Raw genomic sequence first — 5,345 nt, 5'->3', positions numbered from 1 at the left:
TTTCAACTTAAGATATTTTCAACTTATATTGGGTTTCTTGAGATCTGACCCATTGTAAGTCAAGGAGCATCTGCATATAATTTTCATTAAGAACTTGCGTATATTGGGCTGGGATTGTGGCTCAGCGGTAGAGCGCTAGCTTAGTATGGGCGGGACCCAGGTTCGATTCTCAGCACCACGTAAAAATAGAGGCATTGGGCTGGGGATGTGGCTCAAGCGGTAGCGCGCTTGCCTGGCATGCGCGAGGTGCTGGGTTCGATCCTCAGCACCACATACAAATAAAGATTTGTGTCCACCGAAAACTAAAAAAATAAATAAATATTTAAAAAAATAAAGGCATTGTGTTGTGTTCATCTACAAAAAAGATTCATATTCTCTCTCTCTCTCTCTCTCTCTCTCCTTTAAATAAAAGAACTTATGTATAACTTTCAAAGGGAAGATTACTCTGTGAGTAGTCAAGTGACAGAGTTATGGTGGAAAGATTCCTGGCAATGTTATTTTGAATAACAGTAATAATTCTATACTACGCCCCACCCCCTGCCCCACCGTCACATTTAGCCAAAAACAATAGCTGATTTCCACTACATACCACTTTGCCTCCTTTTCAATAAGGTTCTACTATTCTACTGTCAAGGGATCTCACAGTTTATAAAGTTCAAGCAGTGGCTGTCACTTGGAATTCTTGGCCAGGCCTCCAAAGGAGAAATCTGTCTGAAGAAAAAAAAAATATTTGGTTCAGTTGATCCGTGATTATATTTGTTCCCATTTATCTAAGGATGAATGGGAAAATATGAAAATGGCTTCTCTATGTGAGTAAATATAGTTTCACTGTATAGTAATTGTATTAAGTAATCACCATAGAACTCTTTTAAAAAAATTAAAGGAGGAGTAAATGAAGAGTTTTTAAATTGCTATAAAATTTTGGTTACACAAGATAAATAAGCTGAAAAGATACAGAATACAGGATGCAGCATATCACACAGTGCTTATAGTTGGAGTATACAGTGTGGTATGCACTTAAAATTTTAAGAGAGTAAATCTCACGTGAATTGTTCTTACCATAACAACAAAACACCAAAGGAATTCAAGAAACTTTTGGAAGTGATAAATATGTCTGTTACCCTGATTGTGGTAATAGTTTTATAGGTGTATTCCTGAAGAAAGCAAAAAAATATATATATATCAGTTTAAGTGATGGCTCAACATAACATTTTTAACTAAATAAATACATATTTATTGAATACAAACAATGTGGCAGATCCCCTTAAGACCTGAGGATATAAGAAGAGCAAATCCTTGTCCTTGTGGAGAGTACATTCTTGTCAGAGAATGATTTATCCTGGGTCTCACTCAAAAATGCTTAGTGACTCAACTACCAAAAGAATTTCTATGAATCTCATCAACCAAACTTGCATTTTAGCAATTTCTGATAATCAGGAATGAATGTATTTATACATTCACATTAGTGTGCAGATATAGCACAATTTAAGTGATTTAATGACATGATACACTCCTATTAGTCTTAGCCTCTTAAAACAGATTCCAGAAACAATTGTGCCAAATGATATGAAAACTGCAGATCTTTGTCCCAAGAGAAAGAATTAAGGACCAAGAATATGAGATAGGCCTGTCTATAAAATGGTTATTACCAGGAAAGAAATTTTATTGTTATATGGACCTCTTTATAAAATATTTATGAAAGACTCCTGGATTCTTAACTAATCTCAAAGTAGAAAGAAAAATGTAGAATTTTGACACAAACTATTTTTAAAAATGATGTTGGAGTCTGGTGCTCAGTGATGTAGCATATGCTTAGCATGCATGAGGCTCTGAATTCAATCCCTAACCCCCAACCCCTGCCTCTCCCAAAAAGAGTCTGCTTCGTGACAGAATATTGACATTCCGGAGTATAAGCAGAAATTACAGATATTTGTGCATTTGGATGTATTACTACTAAAAATACATAACATGCCAACCTGGGCGATGCATGTCTGTAATCCATTTACTATAGAGGCTGAGGCAGGAGAATCACATGTTGAAGGCTAGCCTGGGCAACTTAGTGAGACCCTAACTCAAAATAAAATTTTAAAAGTGTTGGGGATGTAGTTTAGTAGTAGAGTGCTTGGCTAGCTTGCATGAGTACCTGAATGGGATCCTCAGACACACACACATATACAAATAACAAACAAATAAATAAGTAAAACATGTAATGCTTTTATTCATTCCTAATTGCCTTCCCTGCTCTCCCTAGCACTTCATTCCATATTATTACTTCTTTCCTGCTTTTCTTTGCTCTCTTAGGAAGAACAAACAGCAGAAATATCATTTATTTTCTTGAATCCAGTATAAAGTTAGATACCATTTTATTTTAAAAGATAGGTAACTGGAGATAGAAATGGCTTTGACTTTAATCCATAGACATAAAGTTCAACATGCTACAGTCAGAATCTAACTCAGAAGACTCCAATACTGAACAATTATTAAGGAAAGTGGTGGTTTCCCCTTCCTTAACATAAAAAGAAGAAAGATTACTCTGTGAAAATACAAATAGTATAATATTTTCCTTGCATTTAAAAAGTTCCTATATTAGCTAAACTCCAGCCACTAGCCAGGTAACCTTGGACAGATTACTTAATCTATGAGAATACATATGTAAAACACTTAGCCTTGTGTACTGAATGTGGTATACAAAGAAATGGTCATTATTTTTCTTAAGCCAGATATGCAGAAATGTACATTTGCTTATTAAATATTTAATGAATACTTACTATGTGCTTGTCACTTGCTAAGTGATAAGGATATGTTAAATAACAAGACAAATTATTCCCTCATGGGGTTTATAGTCTAGAAGGCAAGAGTGACAGTAGACATTAATTACTGAAATTACTATATAATTAGTATCATAACTGGGGCTATGAAGGAAAAGTACAGGCGCTATAAAAGGATAAACACGGTGTGTGGAGGTGAATAATTTTCTCTGAAGAGTCAGAGAAGACTGCCACCAAAAATTTACCTTTAAACTAAGATCTAAAGTCAAGAAGACAGATAGATAGAGGGTGGTACTGATGGAATATAGTGAAATAATTCAAACGTGAAAATAAAACCACACAAAATATCTTATTTCAGCTGAAGATGGTTTTATTATTAAAAAAATGATAGACGTAAACTTTCTAAGTGCACTTAAAGTTTGAAACAATTATTGTAGGATATTACCAGGTTGTTAGGATCAATATAAAAGTTAAGAAAATTTTATTTAGCGGAATCCATTAAAATGGATTAAATTGTTACAAATTCAGATATCATGCTTAAAGAGTTAGAATTCTAAAAAATTATCCTTACCAAATTTCAGGCTTCTATGGCATACTTATGTGAAAATGGATAAGGTTTTATTTGCTTTGGAGAGTTTTTTATTTGTTTGTATTTTTAGGCATCGTTGTGAAATGGAAAGAACACTGAAGCTGACGTCAGGAGGTCTGGGATCTATTTCTGACGGCTGATCATTTGCTTGGGAGATCCATACCAAGGCATTTTGTAAAAGGGGATAGTGCTTACTTGAGTATCAGAAGCTTAATTGAGGACCACAGTTAGCTCAGGAGATGACGGCATGTATTGAGGTCAGAAGGATTCTCAGACACTACACATTACTCTTCTTTCACCTGAACATCTCTTTTCTTTTCTTTTTTGGCTTCATGACTTTTTTATTTTTTGTCTTATCAAGATTGAAAGGAAAGAAAGAGAAAGAAAAGACAAGTTTTTGGTGAGAATAATGGAACCAATAATTAATTGGAGCTAAAGTTAACTTTAGAGAAAGAGGATATGGTGGGAACTGAATATTTGGCACTCAAGTTACATGAGAGCCTTTCATCTTCTGAGCAGTGCTTGGGATTCTCCTGCCAATAACAACCAAACCCTATGAAAACCAACCAAACTTTCTCATTTTCTTAAAATTTAATTTCCTCTGTCTTGCTCTTCTTCCTAAGCAACTGTCTTCTCTTATCCTGATCTTACTTTTAGTTTCTGGTCCTTAGTTTTCCTTGTCTTTTTTTTTTTTTTTTTTTTTTGCTATTCTCCCTGCCATTCTACTTTCCTCTCTTGATTTCTTCATCCCACAAGAACACAATTGTTAATTTAAACCTTTAGTAAACAACCAAAGCACACATGTGTCATAATAAAAAAACCTCAAATATTATAATCAATTGTTATAACAATGCAGTAGAATGTAGTAAAATGGCAAATTTGCCAATAAAAAAACATTCAAAAGTCATTTCTCATGTCATCTAGTACTATTTGCAAGATTTCTAGTTGTAAGAAAGCAGTATCCTACCACGGACATGTTGGTATCTATAATTTTCTTAAGGGAAAAAGTATGAAGAATGATAAGCCTTGTATCTATGTTCAATATGTAGGCCACTCTGAGATAAATACACTGTTAGTTTAGGTTATATTGTCACTTTGTAGGTGGATATTTCAAAGAAATTACTTGTCAATCCACAATGGTTGCAAATATAAAGAAAAGACACATATAGGTAAACAAGTCTGAAGGATAAAGAAGATTGCTTAAGATTTTGTAGAATTAGCAAGGGAATTTTTTTTTAAACTCCCAAACTAAAAAGTGAATTAATCTTGGCAAAATTACTTACATCTAACGTTATATTTGCATATAAGATAAACAAATGTCATTATTTCAGAGATGTTACTAGTACATAAGCACTACAGCAAGAACATTTCTCAGCATCCCCACTATTTTATCACTATATTGTCCAGCGACCTTGGAATAGACTGGCAGAGGAGGAAATGAAACAAAATGTGTTGGCAACTAATGGGATGTAGTGAACTGCTCTCTAGTATTAATCTTTGGGTTGGAACTGATTATTTAATTGTAATTGATTCTTAAAGAATTTGTGTTAATAGATAGTGACAGAATTTGGAACTAGCTATCCCAAAATATGGTGCTTTGGTCTTTAAGGAAACTGCAGAAGCAGGAAGATCTCTCTGACCATCTCCCACCCTTCCCCCACTGAAACAGGCCATGAAAGAATTCCCTGGCCTTCCTACCAAGCAGGTTATAAGGTCATCCTTCTGTAACACCAGAGGAAAGGAATGATCTTTTCTCTGGAGTCACTGGGACACCCCCTTCCCCTCCACCAAAAAAAGAAAAACAACTCTTGCTAAATTTCTCCCCGCTTATTATCATTAGCTTGTACTCCTTCTGTGCAGTCTACACCTATCCACTTCATTGTCAAATTTAGCATAAAAATACACAGGTTTCCCTGTTTCTTGGCTCTTCATTTCTAAAGGCTATATCAGATAAAACTTATCTGTTTGTATGTTTTCTTCTTGGTAAG

This window comes from Marmota flaviventris, chromosome 7 (genome assembly GCF_047511675.1).
Source record: "Marmota flaviventris isolate mMarFla1 chromosome 7, mMarFla1.hap1, whole genome shotgun sequence".
In the NCBI taxonomy this organism is placed as follows: domain Eukaryota; kingdom Metazoa; phylum Chordata; class Mammalia; order Rodentia; family Sciuridae; genus Marmota; species Marmota flaviventris.
Note: the sequence above shows the minus strand (reverse complement) of the source record.